Source organism: Tenrec ecaudatus, chromosome 3 (assembly GCF_050624435.1).
Source record: "Tenrec ecaudatus isolate mTenEca1 chromosome 3, mTenEca1.hap1, whole genome shotgun sequence".
In the NCBI taxonomy this organism is placed as follows: Eukaryota; Metazoa; Chordata; class Mammalia; order Afrosoricida; family Tenrecidae; genus Tenrec; species Tenrec ecaudatus.
The window spans coordinates 98,095,103-98,112,250 of NC_134532.1; the positions used below are offsets into that span (position 1 = coordinate 98,095,103).

At 43.2% G+C, this 17,148-nt stretch overlaps 1 pseudogene; it reads right to left on the reverse strand.

Moving 5' to 3' along the window:
* LOC142442312 (peptidyl-prolyl cis-trans isomerase A pseudogene) overlaps positions 1-7,809 on the reverse strand; it is a 77,182-nt pseudogene extending 69,373 nt beyond the window's left edge.
* Between the last annotated feature and the right edge of the window lie 9,339 nt (positions 7,810-17,148).

Consider the following 17,148-nt stretch of genomic DNA (forward strand, 5'->3'; position numbering starts at 1 on the left):
GCATCAACAAAAACAACATAATCACAAGGCACACAAAGAGACCGGAAATGGTGGTCCATTCAAAAGAAAAAGACAATGAGAGAGAAAACCTTTTATTAACAGAAGGCTGGCTAGTGAACAAATTACAAAAGTTTTAAACAACAGTATTTAATAGTTTTGAGAACTAAAGATAATTAGAAGCAAAGAACCCCAGCTAAACAGGAAAATAATGCATGAGAAAAACAACCCAGTACTAAACCTCCTGCTATCGAGCTGCTTCTGACTCATTTGTGACTCGATGTGTTTCAGAATAGAACTATGTGCCCTGGGATTTTCCACTGCTAAAAATCTTCTACCAGTAGATTGCCTTTCTACAATGGCATCTGCGAGTGGATTAGGCCTGCCAAATTTGAGGCAAATTGTTGAGGCAAATAGTTTCTACCACCCAAAGCTGTATATGAGCGGCAACAAAAATATTTAAATAAGTAGACACAGAAAAAACCGGAATTAAAGGATACAATGAATAAAATGAAAACCACATGGGAAGAATTAATAGGTGGTTTGAGCTGCCAAACGAAAGAATCAGGGGGCTAGGAAATAAAGTAATTGAAATGATGGAGTCTCTCTGCTTTGGAGATGAACTGAATGGAATGATCATTGCGAAGAAACGCTCCACTCTCCTCACTCAACAATGTATCATTGGAGAGCGTACTGTAGTTCATGGATGCTGGTTTAGGGCTCACTGGAATCTCTTTAAGTGCTTTCATATTGCTTTAAAATATATCAAACATAGGGCATTACCTCACCCAGGGGGAGAGTATTGATGGTGTCTCCACAGAATTGGAGTGTGCATACGGACCCCACCAAGGCACACCAAGCCAGGAGGGCAACGTAACACGTGGAGGAATCATGAAAAGACTGGACTACTGGTCGGCCCCAACCAGAACCAGCCTGACCTCTACCTTGGACATGTGTGCTACAGAGAGTGACACTGGACCTTCTGGTGGGGGAAAGGAACCGATCTACCATGCCCAGATGGGAGCAAACCAGGAAGGAAAAAGAGAAAGGGGCAGCCGGTCTAGACTCCATATGGGCACACCAAGCCCAGAGGATGAGGTCCCTGCGTGGAGCTGCTGGGGCACAGAGAGGACTGTGGGACTACCAATAGCTGAAGACATGTTGCCCCCTAACTGGAGCATACACAGACAGGGGACAATCATGGGACACCCGGTGGGGAGACTGTGAGAATGGAGAATAATAGATCATCAGCCAGAGTATAGCCAAGCACAGAGCCCCTGAGGAGCCCCAAGAATGGACTTAGGGCAAGGAGGGGCAGCCCCCGGATACCCCTCAGGACGAGCAGGGAGGGTCCCATGGGGACCAGCACACAGACCTGGACCTATCTAGGGTCCTTTTTCTTTTTTTGTTTTTTTCCTTTAAAAAAAATCAATTTATTGGGGGCTCATACAACTCTTTTTAAAAAAAAATTTATTAGGGGCTCATACAACTCTTATCACAATCCATACATATACATACATCAATTGTATAAAGCACATCTGTACATTCTTTGTCTTAATCATTTTCTTTTTTTTCTTCTTTTCTTTTTTTACATTTTATTTATTTATTTATTTTTAAGCATTTTATTAGGGGCTCATACAACTCGTATCACAATCCATTCATATACATACATCAATTGTATAAAGCACATCTGTACATTCTTTGCCCTAATCACTTTTTTTAAAAAAAGGTCTTTTTTCTTTTCTCTCATCTTTTTCTCTTCCCTTTTCTTTCTTCACCGTATGTTTTCTTATTGTACAGACCAGGACATGGATGGATTGCCTGATTATATGGGTTGGACCATGGAAGGGAAGCCCTGGGAGAAGGTAATGGGACCAATGGCCTAGGAAGGTAGATGGAGAAGGAGGTGGGGAGAAAGGGGTGGTGAGCAGATGGTGTCATGAACAGGGGACAACTAGGGAAATGAAACCAGCAGCTAGGAGATGGTAGAGATCTTTTGAGTATAAGAGCAACACCAAGTTACTGAAGAGAAAGCACTAAGGGGTAGAAGAAGGGGGATGGTGATGGCAGGGTAGGAGGAGGCAAAAGCAAATGGAGGCAAGCTCTAGGAAGCAAAGGCATAGATAGGGAGATTAACTGAGGTGTGCACTTATGCAAATACATCAATCCAACAGTGGTATTGGCCTTTGTACATATATTTATAAGGCAATACACTGAAGCTGCAGACAGGCCGTGGGCCTTGACTCATACCTCCTCTCAATACAAGAACACTTTTTTATAACAAATTGGCATTCTGTGATGCTCACCACCACCACCCCACTCCACCCCCACCCTCCACACACACACTCATGATCACTGAAGACAAAATGGGAAAAACAGAGTATGGTGCCTGGCAATTAAAAGAGATAGTGTCCTCCTGGTTTGGCGCATCTTGGTGGGGTCTGTATGCACATTCCAGTTCTTTGGGGACACAACCAATACTCTCCCCCTGGGTGGATTAGTGCCCTATTCCCCCCATGTCATCATCTCAGTTTCTCCCCACCCCATTCTCCCCCTCCTTGCTGCTTGCCCCTTCTTTATGTTGGACTCACATGTAACTCCCTGGGTGTGGTCTGCCCTCGCCCCCGCTCCCAACTACCTATGCCTCCACCCATTTATTTCAAGATAAGTGTCTTTTCTTCTATTCCTGCCATGCTGATTGTACTTACCTCAGGGGACTCATGTTACACCTGCCCTTTTGAGACTGGCTTACCTCATGTAACATAATTCCTTCCAGCTCTTCCCATGAAATGGTGTGTTTCATGTGATCATCCTTGCTTTTCAGTGCTGCATAGTACTCCATTGTGTGTATGTGCCAGAGTTTACTAATCCACTCAATGGAGGAAGGTGGGATTAAAAGGGGGAACTGATTACAAGGATCTACATATAACCTCCTCCCTGGGGGATGGACAACAGAAAAGTGTGTGAAGGGAGACATCGGACAGTATGAGGTATGATAAAATAATAATGTATAAATTATCAAGGATTCATGAGGGAGGGGGAGCAGGGAGGGAAGGGGAAAAATGAGGAGCTGATGCCAGGGGTATACATGAAGAGCAAATGTTTTGAGAATGATGAGGGCAACGAATGTACAAATGTGCTTGACACAATTGATGTATATATGGATTGTGATAAGAGTTGTATAAGTCCCAATAAAATGATTTTTAAAAAACAATATAGTGTCTGGGGACTTAAAGACTTGAAGTTAAACAAGCAGCCATCCAACAGTGAAGCAACAAGCCCACATGGAAGAAGTACACTAGCCGGTGCAATCGTGAGGTGTTGAGACTGGGCAAAGGGCATCAGAAGATTCACAACAAACAGTAAACAAACAAACAAAAACATACTGGTGAGAATGGAGGGGGTTGGAGCAGAGACCCAAAGCCCATCTATGGACAATGGAGCATCCCCCCAACAGAAGGGTCGCAGGGAGGGGTGTTTGAGTCAACCAGGGTGCAGTAGAGCACAAATGGGTCACGCAATATACCTCTGTTTCCTTGAGACCTCCCCACCCCCCGCTATCATGCCTTCAAATGGCACCTCCCTATCTAGACTAGACAGGAGCATGTCCATAGGTATAGGCATGAGATAAAACTCACAACACATGGAACGCAGGAGCAGGAATGGGAATAGAGATACCAAAAGGGGAGGGGGAAGGGAGGAAGACATTTCCTATACAAAGGAGCTTTAAAAAGTTTGTGGAAAAACTCCATTATCCTTTCCTTTAATTTTTCCACAAACTCTTTGAAGGCCCCACGTATACATTTATGAGCAGCGTATGCATCCAGACACAATCGTTTTATGTTTAGGTTATATTGGACTGCACACATACTTTGACATTTACATTTTTCACTTGACTTTGTGTTTGTAAAGTCCATCCGTGTTGAGAAGTTTAACTGTGATTTCTACAGGAAGCCCTGGATGGGGCCAATACTTAACACCCTTAGCGTTCAGGGATAAGATTGGAGGTTCAGATTTCACTTAGGGGCTTCTCAGAGCAACATTTGGTGATCTAATTCTAAAAAGTCAGCTGTGCCATCTGTTGGAATCAACTTTATGGCAACAGTTGTCTGTTGTGAGTTATGAAGACTAGTCCAGGGTAAGAATTGACCACATAAACAACACACTCAGAAAGTCTAAAATTTAAATTATAGGGTGGGCTAAAAGAAGGAATACAAATAAATAGAATAAATAGATAGGAGGAAATTAATGGTTAGATAATTTAATTAAATCCACAAAATTTGAAGCATCTGGACCTCTACATTGAAAGAGATGAACGTTTGGCATCACAAATGTGAACCAAACTACACCTAAGCTCATCATTATGACCCTTTCAGAAGACTGGCTTTAAAAAGGAATCTAAACTTTCAGAAACCAGGAAGCAGCCATATGGGATGAGGAATCAAAACCCAGACAGTTCAGCACTATTGTGATTCTCAGGTGCCATCCAGTGAGTTCTGGCTCGTAGTAACCGTATGCACAGAGCGGAATCCAGCCTGCTCCTGTTCCATCCTCACAGTTGTCCCTCACAGCACCCATTGTTGTAGTCACTACAGCAAGCCTTCTCTTTTCACCTGTCCTTCTCCAGGGACGGAACTCTTCTGACAACATGTCCAAAGTATGCACGATGAAGTCTTCCCACCCTTGCCTTTAAGGAACATGCTGGCTGTACTCATTCTAAGATAAATTTGTGTTCCTTCTTCCAGTCCACAGTGCTTTATTCTTCTTCTCTAGCACTACAATTCAAATGCATCCATTCTTTGGTCGTCCTTCTGCCATGCCCATCTTTCACCATGCCTAGGAGGCAATTGAAAATACTGTGACTTGAATCAAGCCTACCTTAGTCCTCAAAGTAACAGATCACTTTTCAATACTCTAAAGAGAACAGTAGATTTATACAATTTAATGCATTGTTTGATCTCTTGATTATTAGCAGGGTTTGAAGCTGTTTCTTTTTTTTGTTTGTTTGTTTGGTTTTTTTTGAAGCTGTTTCTTTTTACCTTGCATTGCCCCCATCAGCAGGTGAAGACTCTGAAGGCTCTGCTCATACAGGCTTCACTCCATTCACTTCGAGATGGTGGACTGTGCGTTGAGAGGGCAGCTCTTCCTCTGTCATATTTTGAGTGCTTTCCAGGAAGAGGGACTCCGCTCCCGACACGATCTCTGACAGCGCTTGACCTCTCTGCATGAGGTTTTCAGTATCTGGCCGTGTTTTGATGAAATCCATGTTTTTTCAGTAGTCAATGTCTCAGAAGTGGATAGCCCATTCCTACATCATCTGTTCTTAGCCTGGAGGCTTCCTGAAACCGGCTCCCTCCTGGAGTGACCCTCTTGGAATATTGAAATAATCACTGGCATCGCTTCCAGCATCACAGCAGCACAAAATCACAATACACAGACAGACAAGCTGTGGCCCATTATTTTAGTCCTTTAGTATTTCCCAGTCTTTCCTATGATTGGCATATCTTTGTTGTTCTTTGTGCTTGGTGTTTATTCATGTTCATGCTTTAAGTTCCTTATTGAGAATCTGCTTATTGTAAACACTTTTCTTTCCCTGAGGGGAAAAATCTTTATTTTTATTTGAAATGGTTTCACAAGATACAACATTCTAAATGAACAGCAACTTTTTGTCAGCTTGGTTGCTATTGATAATGATGGCTGGTAGAATTCAGACATGGTCTTCAACATCCTACCCCATGCAAGTGATACTTGCACTGTACAATCCCCAGAACTGAACTTGAGACATTTCACTCCTGTGATTGGGTTCCAGTTTATGCCACAGAGAGATTATCTGGTGTCTCTAATCCCAGGAGACATTTAAAACCAGAGAGAACCTTGTGATGCACAAAAGCATCAACTTAGGAAAAAGACTGGTGAGATTTTAAGCCTTTTCTTGTCATTCAAACCTGTGTGAAGTTGGGACTTTTCCTGGCCTCAATTTTGACATCTGAAAACTGAATGATCTCTCCCTCATTGTGCTGTCTGTGGTGTAATGGGTTCACCATGAACTGCCAACTGCAAGTTCCATGGCTGGTACCAACCATCGTGCTCCATGAAAAAAAAGATGGATCTGTCTACTCAGCCTAAAGTCTTAGAAAATCAAAGGGAAAATTCTATTCTGTCCTGCAGTCACTATAAGTCAGAATACATTTGAGGGCAGTGGGGTTTGTTTGTTCATTTTTTGAAAGGATAACATAACAAATACTACAATATGCATGGTTGGCCGTTTGAAACCACCAGAAGCTCAATGGGAGAAAGAGTGGGCTTTCTGTTCCTGTGAACAGTTACAGTCTCTGAAACCCACAGGGGTTGCTATGAGTCAGCATGATTTGATGGCAGTGAGCTTTGTGTTGGCTTTTTAAATACCTTAGAGCAATGCCTCATACATAAAGTATTCAGTAACAGCTGCATTTGTACAACCATGTCCATCACAACATTATTCACAATAGCAAGATGTTAGAAACATTCTAAATGCCAATCAGTGGAAGAATGCATAAAAAATCATGGCATACAGTGGAAAATAAGATGAAAGGATAATGACATAGCTGCAATACACCTCATAACACAGAAGAATCTAGAGGGTATCATGCAGAGTAAATAAGTCAAACACAAAAGGACAAATACCACGAATATAAAAAAATTAAGAAAAAAAGTTTCCACACTAAAAGAAACATTATTTGATGGCTCACCAGGAGCGGGGAGGAAAAGGAGAATAAATCACTTGCTGGGGGGTAATCAAAGCCCAATCACTGCCATAAAGATAATTCTGACTCATTGCAACTCTCGTAGGGCTTCCGAGACCTAGCACATTTACAGTAGCAGGTTGCCTCATCATTCTGCTAAGGCACAGTCGGTCTGTTTGACCTTGCTGACTTTCTATGTAGCTGTCCAGCACTTTCTCGATACCACCACCCTTACGTTTCATCAATACTATAGATATTATGACGCACATCTGAACTTGTCTTCATTTGCTATTACTCCCTCGCCACTATTCTAACGAGCCACAGTAGTGCAGCGATTAAGCATTCAGCACTAACGTTTGGTGGTTGAAAACTAGAGGGTAGATACATATTAACTCAGGTGATGGGGAAAACTGTACCAAAAGGAGGTCAGCAAAACAAATAAAGGTAAAGGGAGACACTGAGAAAAGTGTAAGAGCTAAAGGTAACAGAGGTAAATACTACTATATACACAATCATCGTAATAAAAATAATTTGTGAGTGGATACATCGATGTGCAAGTCTGTTGAAAATTGCACAGGGTCAGATAAACCTCCTCTGGCTACTCAAGGGTGAGGGAGCACCCCACTTCACACACAAACCCGATTTCCACAGGCAGAGGGTCTTCAGGCCTCCATCCTCCATCCTTCTCTTACCCTATTCTGACACCAACCGTTCCTTTCACAACACTCTACTCAGCCGGGTCTGGCAATTCATTGCAATGGTCATACATAGGTCACAGACAATACTCAAAATTAAAGGGGGTTATTTTGGAAGGTAACAGGTTACCGCAACTTGGGATCAATAAATAGTAAAGATACAATACAGACCTTGATACACAGCGGTGCCTCTTTTCAGTTAATAGCCAAGTCACCCTTTGCTATTCAGTTTCTCAGCCACATGGTCCCTTGGCCTCTGCTCTGTGAACCAGAGGCCAGTCTGCGGTTTTACCTCCTAGTCTCCTAGTCTTGGTGCTGCTGTGCTCTGTTGCATCATCTCCTTGCTTCAAACTCTGGCCTTCACCTGGCTTCTTTTCTCTGTCCACGGTCTTCATGCCACTGTCTGTGGTGCCTCCGGTCTCAGCCTCTGCCACTGCAGAGAGAGATGTGAAACAAGCACCCTTGGTGGGTTTTCCCCAATGATTCAGGGATCCAGCTGCTTCTGAGATGTCTCTTATACACCGAGGAATGGCTTTGGTGAAGGTGTGACTTTTGTCTTTCACAGAACGTATCCCCAAAGAAACAAAGTTCAATGGCTCGGTTCACACCCTCTAGTAAAGTGGAGACAGAATAACTTTAATCCTGCCCATTAGCATAGGAAAGGACTCCCTCCAAAATGGAATTATTGTCATGGGCATAGAGGCTAGAATTGTTAACACACCACATACGGAATTATCGAAGAGTCCCTTTAATTGCCGACATCTCAAAGTCAAGTCAGTGTGGGAAGGAGAATTGGATTATGTCTATGAATAAGTGAGGAGGACTTGAAGCACTTGCTGATGAAGATCGAGGACTGCAGCCTTCGGTATGGATGACAACTCAATGTCAAGAAAACCCAAATCCTCACAACTGGACCAGGAGGTAACATTATGAAAAATGGAGAAAATATTGATGTTGTCAAGAATTTTGTCTTGCTGGAATTTTGTCATGGCTCATGGGAGCAGTGCATCTGTTGCACAAGACCGCTTTAGAGTGTACTGAAAAGTGTGGATGCTGCCATGAGGACTAAGGTGTGCCTGACCACAGCCATGGCACCTTCAACTGCCTTACATGCATGTGAAAGTTGTATATTAAATAAGGAGAATTGATGGGCTGGGATGACTATCCTTGCAAAGAACATTGAAAGTACAGTGGGCCGCCGAAAGACCAAGCAAATCTGTCTTGGAAGAAGTACAGCCAGAATGCTTCTTAGAGACAAAGGTGGCAGGACTTCATCTCATGTACTTTGGAGAGCTCAGTCCCTGGGGATGGACAATTGCCTTGGTAAAATATAGTGAAATATCAAAATGGGAAGATCTTCGATAAGGGCTTGACTCAGTGGCTGCAGTGACGGGCTTAAACATAAGGGCAATTGTGGGCTGGTGCAGGACTGAGCAGTGTTTCATTCTATTGCACACAGGGTTGCTATGGGTCAGAACTAACTCCACAGCAACTAACAACAACAACAACAGCATAGAGGTTTGACAGGGGATATTTTTATTTATTTATTTTAACAATTTATTGGGGCTGATACAATTCTTTTCACAGTTCATACATATACATACATCAATTGTATAAAGCACATCTGTACAGTCTTTGCCCTAATCATTTTTTTTCTCTTTTCTTCTTTTACATTTTATTAGGGACTCATACAACTTTTACCACAATCCATACATATACATACATCAATTGTATAAAGCACATCCATACATTCCCTGCCCCAATCATTCTCAAGGCATTTGCTCTCCACTTAAGCCCCTTGCATCAGGTCCTCCTTTTTTTTCCCCCTCCCTCCCCATTCCCCCCTCCCTCATATGCCCTTGGTAATTTATACCTCGTTATTTTGTCATATCTTGCCCTATCCGGAGTCTCCCTTCCCCCCTTCTCTGCTGTCCCTCTCCCAGGGAAGAGGTCACATGTGGATCCTTGTAATCAGTTCCCCCTTTCCAACCCACTCACCCTCCACTCTCCCAGCATCGTCCCTCACACCCTTGGTCCTGAAGGTATCATCCACCCTGGATTCCCTGTACCTCCAACCCTCATATGTACCAGTGTACAGCCTCTGTCCTATCCAGCCCTGCAAGGTAGAATTCGGATCATGGTAGTTGGGGGGAGGAAGCATCCAGGATCTGGGGGAAAGCTGTGTTCTTCATCGGTACTACCTCGCACCCTGACTGACCCATCTCCTCTCCTAAACCCCTCTATGAGGGGATCTCCATTGGCCGACACTTGGGCCTTGGGTGTCCACTCTGCACTTCCCCCTTCATTCAATATGGTATGTATGTATATATATATATATACACACATACATACACACACATATATACATACATATACACACATATATCTTTTTTTTTTTTGCATGATGCCTTATACCTGGTCCCTTTGGCACCTCGTGATCGCACTGGCTGGTGTGCTTCTTCCATGTGGGCTTTTTTGCTTCTGAGCTAGATGGCCGCTTGTTCACCTTCAAGCCTTTAAGACCCCAGACACTATCTCTTTTGATAGCCGGGCACCATCAGCTTTCTTCACCACATTTGCTTATGCACCCATTTGTCTTCAGCGATCCTATCATGGAGGTGTGCAGACAGGGGATATTTCTAGCCTCCAAATATCCCCACAAATATAGTAGAGCATACATGAGGCAAAGTAACGAAAGCTTCTTAGCTATAACCGAACACTTTGGGGGGACACCAATGTTAACCGATATAACACAGTCCACCTGGACATCATTCTATATCCTACTTTGCTAAGTGGTGACTCAGGACTTCCATGCTCATGAGGGGCCATCTGAGGTGTACACATTGGTTTCTTCCTACCAGAACGAAAGGCAAATGAAGAACATTGAAGACACATGCAGTCATTCCAATGGACTCGTGGACTGCATGAACACCAGTCTCTGAGACCCTAAGACCAGAAAAGTGAGATGGTTGCCCAGATCTCCACCACCACTAACTGCTCTGAAAGGGATCACATTTAACAGGTTCTGTGTAGAGCGGGAGGAAAATGTGAAACAAAACTCAAAATCATAAGACACACCAGGCTTACTAATTGGATAGTGACTGGTGGAGCCCCAAAGACTATGGCCCTTAGTTATCTTTCACATCGAGAAGTGAACACATCCCCTCAATTCAATTGTCAGTCAAATAATAAATAGGTCTATAAAGGAAGAGGTGACACTGAAGTACCACACCTGAGAGTGAGATCAAAAGAGCATCATTTTCCCAATGACAAAGTTCAAAATCCAGGTGGGGTTAAGGGAGGAGGAATGGACACAAGAAAGGTAGGGAAGAAGCAAAGTTGTGTTATATTATGGGACTGACAATATTATAAACAAAATGTGTTTGAATTATGAAATGGAAAACAGATTTGCTTTGTGAATTTCAATTTACAATAAAAAGTAAAAACAGAAACCAAAGCAAAACGAAATACCTCACCATTATTTACATCTTTTCTTTTTAATATTCTTTCTTAAACTGCATTTCTGATGTGCGCTTTGTCTTCACTTTGACTTAGTGTTAATCAATTTCAGAGTTTTCTTGGTGTGGCTTTATTTTTATTAATCTTGTTTGAGCTCTATTACTCTTCCAGAGCCCATCTTGTTATCTAGGATGTGGGATAAATCTCAGTGATAATCTCATTTAGTATAGTTTCTTCCTCTATTCTATCCGTTCACATAGTTTTATTCAGTAGCCTATATGTATGACATTCCAATTTTAAATGTTAGAACTTGCCACTATAATTTATGTCTCTTGAACACATTTTTACTTTTGAGAACTTTTGTTCTTTAAGCAGTCTTCTTCTCAAGATCACTTATTTTTTTAAAAAAGAGGGAAAAAAGCCTGAGTTTAAAGATTTGGACTAAGCATTCCACGGAGTCTAACCATGAAACTCATTAAAATCCTTCATGGCCCAAGGGCTGGAGTAAGCCTCTTCAGAATGAGTGGCCCTTTGACTCTGTCAGGCACCTGCAGTTGGCGGCAATGGAGGTGGGCCTACCTGACCTCCTCTGACTTTCCAAGAACCAGCAGGTAGGGTTTCAATGTGCATCTGACCCGCATCCCTCTTCATTCTATTCTGACACCATGTTTCTCCCTCCACACTCTACAGCTATGCTGAGTTGGATAAATTGTAGCAATGGCCACACAGAGCTTGCAGACAATACTGACAATTGAGGGGGGATAAGAAGATGACACCGTCCTAATGGCTGAAAGTTAGGGAGCCAGAGTGCTCCTTAGAGACAAGGGTGAGAGACTGGATCTCACATACTTTGGGCATATTATCAGGAGAGATCAGTCCCTGGACAGACCGACATGCTTGGTAAAGTGGAGGGGCAGTGCAAGAGGAAAACCCTTGAGTCGATGGGTTGACAGAGTGGCTGATTCAATGGGCACACAGGTGAGAACAATTGTGAGGATGGCGCGGGACCAGGCAGTGTTTCTTTCTGTCGTTCAGGGGCACTATGATTTGGAACTGGCTCGACGGCGCTTCACCACAGCAACATTAGGCCAGTTAATAGATGACCACAAATCAGGATCAGTAAACAGTATGGATGTAGTCATTGACCCACAGCAACATGACTCCTCACTTAGCAGCCAAGTAGCTTTGGGGTCCTCAGTCTCCATGGGCCAGGAAGCCAGTCATTCTGACTCTCGTTCCCAGGGCAGGTGAGGTACCCCCTCATCTTAGCGTGGCTCCTCCAATGCTCTGTGGTACTGTCTCTGGTGCCTTTGGTCTTCACGGCCTTGGTCACTGTAGAGTCTACAGTTGATACAGAGATCTTGGACATGCTCCTTCACATGGTCCTGTGATTTCTCTATGACCCAGGTGGCTCTTATGGAATGAGGAATGGCTGTGATGGAAGGTTGGCTGTCTTTTAGCTGTCCCTATCCCCAAGGAAAATGAAGGATGGTGTCTTAAGTCATACCCTCTGATAAAATTGTCTTAACGATACCCCCCCACCAAAAAAAAAAAAAAAGCGTGTGACTTGGTTCACACCCTCCCCTATGGTCAGGATTTAGCCCCACCTTAATCCTATGTCAGCGATCTCCCTCTAAAATGTGATCTTGCCACAAGCATAGAGTCCAGAACTATAATATATCATCAAAGGAATAATTGCTAAAGGGCCATATTAATGGACTATCTCTCTCATCATCACCAGGCCCTACCAAATCAGGGCCACATACTCTCACATTGGGAATGTTTGAACAATTAATTGGCAGTTGAAACTCAAGTTTATGTGAAGCCAAAACTCGGTTTATGATTACTCATAGGAGATTGTGTTGTTTTGTATTGTAATTTTAGGCCAAAGTATAAATATTCTTCCTCAAATTCCCTCTGCCCCAAGAGCTAGCTTGAAGTGATCCCCACTAATCCAATGTGGGAAAATTTGGACATTAAAATAAACACTGAGAGTAAATTATCATAGCCCATTGATTATAATAATTCATGCATACACATTTATATTTATTAATATGAAAATGGGAAGCCCTTCCTGAATGTATAAATGCAGAAGGAATAATGGAAATTGAAAAATGATCATTTGCTAACCACACAATTGATTAAACATCAATTAAGGGATGCTAAAACTATTGAGTGAAAGTTTAATGAATATAACTATATTTACATAGTCTCAATATATCTCCACAGTAAACACTTATTCATTTCAAATACAAAAATACTAACTTTACAGTGGAGAGATCTAGTAGACATCATCTTAACCAAATGATGAAAGTTAAATTGTCACCAATAATAGGACGGTTCAGTATCATCTAACATCCTCTCTGTGCTACTCCTAACAAAAGAGATATACCCATGTTGAGATGGTTAAGGTTTATTGTGCCAACCTAGCCAATAAACACATGGGTTAATTGAAGGGTGGAGAGATAAATGGCTCCATGAGCCTCGCCTTTGTAGTTCTCAGGTCTCTTGCTTTGTGATGGTCGGACCAGGGTGCAGCTGCCTTAGCTAGTTCCCTGCTTCAGCTGGCAAGACTCACTTCCTGCAAGACATGGACCTATCCCGATGCAGCCCTGGGTGCTGGAGCAGCCGTGTGGAGAACCTTGCCAGTGCTGAGAATGCTTACATGCTCACTGACTTAGTTTTCCTCCTGCAGTCAGCATCATATTGTGTGTTTTGTGAGATGGAGGAGGACTTTGAGGACTGATGTCAGACATATGGCCTAATGTTGGACTGTGGGCTTGGACAGCACTGGGTTGGGATGTTTTCTTCATGTGCACTTACCCTTTATATAAAACTCTCTCATACATAAGAATATCTGTGGATTTGTTTCTCTAATGTACCCAGACTAACACACATGTATATATCTGCATCAAACCTCGAAGAAAATATCAGACAAATTCAAATTGAGAGACATTTGATAAACTAAAGTTGTGGGTTCTTCAAGAATGTCAATGGCATGAATGACAAACACTGTAAAACTCTTGCTGATTTTATAAGACTACAGAGAACTGGCAACTAGATGTAACACAAAATCCAGACTTTCTATAAATGGTGTTATTGGGACAGCTCATTATATCTTAATTAGGCTTATAGATAAGAATATTATATCAATATTGATTTCCTGATTTTATTATTGCACCTAGCTGATAATAAAGAACCCCCCCTTTTCACACCTTGAATTATTTTAATAGAACAGGGCATCAGATATAGGTCACCTTCATAGTACATTCCAGGAAAAAATATTTGTACATGTAAATGGAAAATGCCAAAGCAGTAAAATGTAAGGGAATTTTAGTGAAGAGAATGCACAAAACATTCCATATTATGCTTTCCACTTTTTCTATGACTTAAATTAAGTCAAAATGCAAATGGTTAATAGGGGGAAAAAGCCCCTATGGCAGAAGGCAGACATATTTCTAGTCCAGAGTTACTACCAGAAGTCCTGTTCTTGATGTATGAACTTAAAGTCCTCTAGGAACTGAACGTCCTGGCTTTATGCAAGTGCTGAGCATCAGCTGGCAACCCTGTGTGAACTCAAGTCTTAGTTATGTTCCCTAGCCATGAACACTCATGTTTATTGAAAAGTGGACAATACAGAATAAGGGCCCTTGTGCATTAGGCAGTGATTCCAGCCCCAGGGCGAAACCTCACAGAGTTCCCAGGAGGTGGGTCCTCTGAGGTTCCTGTTTCACCAGCTGCTCCCCAGCCAGCTGCTCCTACCCTCCTCCCCCTCCTCAGTGTGTGTCTAAGCCTGCCCCTGCCTTTCCAGAAGAGCCCCAGGAATTTTGACATGGCTTGGTCCACCGCCTCTTATTTGCCAAGGCAACGAGTTTGGTGGCTCTAAGCTTGGCTCTGTTACAGATGTCTGGGAGGCCTAGGAAAGCTCTTGGACTTAACCTCTTGGACTCTCAGTCTCAACTAGAAGGAGCCCTAGTGGCGCTGTTGAGTAAGCATTGGACTGCTAAGCACTAGGTCAGCGGTTCAAGCCCACCAGCCACTCCACAGGAATAAGGAAGTTATCTGCTCCCTGCAAGATTTACAGCCTCAGAAAGCATGTGTGTAGGATTCCCAACACCAAACTTCATGCCATCGCCTCACAGCGACCCCGGTGGGAACGGACTGGAAGGTAGTGGTGGGTTTGATAGTTACTTCCCCAACAGGCTGTTGTGATGACGATGAAGGTAAAGAGCATTTGTAAAATGCTTAATGCAATGCAGATGGAGCACATTCAACAGTTTCAAACTACTCAGTGGGAGAAGGATGAGGCTTTCCTTTGAAATATGTAGCTAACACCAAGAGGAAAACGAGGAAATATATCTGTAATTACTCAGTTAAAAGTCTAGAATATATCAACATCCTGAGAATTGAAAAGTAGGGGAATCAGAGGAATAGAGGATGGAGCTATGATTCGGGTGTCCTGTAGATATAACCGTTTCTTTAAATAGGTAAGAAAAAGAATCAAAAGAAACAGAAAAGGGGAGGCTGAAAAAAACATGTCCAGCCAGCGCCTATTCTTCCTTCCTTACAGAGCATGGGAAAGGCTCACTGTGGGGTGATCGCCCGCTGTTGTTCTTCTTGTTAGATGCCCTGAGTTGGGTCCAACTCTCAGCAACCCAAACACTGCCTGGCACAGCCGAACGAAACACTGTCTGGCCCCGTGCCAGGCTCACAATAATTGCTGCGACTCAGCCCACTTCTGTAGCCACCATCTCGGGCTGTTTCACTGAGGGTCTTCCTCTAGGGCTGGGACCTCAGGTGGGAGCCAAATGCATCTCAGTTCGACCGAAACAACAAAACAGACATTTTGTTTTCCAAACAGTCTCCTGCCATTTCCTTTCCCGTGCCACAGCCATGGACTGCAACATGTGATGAGGTGCAGTCTTGCTTGCACTGAGAGGCTGAGGGATGAGTGAAGAGGAGGGTCCCACTGCCAGACTTCATTGGCAGCAGACCAACTCCGGATGCATCAACTGCCCTCTTGGACTTAGTCGTAGTCCATTCTAACCAAGTCTATACTGAATGCTGCCAAGATATCTGGACCTGTTTCTAGGGAATTTGGGGCCTATTTCCTTTTTTTAAATGGCCCAAGAAAAGCAAGGCTTACACGCTCCTCTACCTAATTACCAGAATCCAGAGACTTCCTGATGGAATGCGGAGCTACACACAGACACTTGCTTGCATGTCCTCTGGGAGGATCTGACGTCTCCTGAGGACAAAGCGTGCCAATGAACTTTTGTTATCACCGACCAAAGAGCAAAAGAAGTTGAAGCGACAACTAGTCAGGTGGCATTGATTGTTTTAGTCATTTTAGGCAACAGGTGTTGGAACATCTGTCTCCAAAGAGCTGTGTGGGACTGCCCTCTAGAGGGCTTGCTTAGAGCCAAACAGGAAAGTAGGCTACTGTTTGAGCACTGAGTAGGTGCAAAGGGTGATATAGGAAGCACTGTTGGGTGCTGCTGGCCCAATAAATACTGAAAGAAATTATCAGCAGGGGGTTTTCATGCTGGTGAGATTATTTGCTGGTAAAGGCACTCCGTTAGAAGTGTTAGTGGAAACCCTACTTCTCTAACGTCAAATGTACACATGATCCACCCGGGGATCTTGTTAATCAACAGGCTGCTGCAGTGCATCTGGAGCTGGGGTCGGGCAAGAGCCAACCTTCCTAACAAGCTCCCAAGTGATGCCAAGGCCACGAGTCTTCAGTCTACATCTGGAACAGCAAGGAATGTCATTGTTTTTAGTGATGGCTGCACAATGGAGAGCGGTAAACGTGATGGATGTTTGGCTGCCACCCCTAGGTATTCCAATTTAATTAGCCTACCAGTGACGTAGTACCTGGACTTTACCGCCCTAGGTGATCCTAATGCACAGCTGCAGTTAAGAACCACCGAGCTAAAGCCTGGAGTAACTTTCTGTGGACACAATTTCAGTTAAATGGCCATATAATACTGGCCCTATTACCCTTTCTCTCATGGGCTCTGCTTGCAATCCATAGGGATGTGGGGGGGTTCCTAGCATTTTAGAAATAATAATAATTACAATTAAAGATAGCATTTCTGCGCACTTATGGTATGCCAAGGGCTCTGTAGAACAAACTGTATTGATTCTCTAATTTATGAAATATAAGTACTATATTAACCCTATTTGTAGATGAGGAAATTGGGTTCTAGAGAGGCAAAATGACTTGCCCTAGGTCACACAGCAATTAAGCTGATAACCCAGAGGTAAGGTCA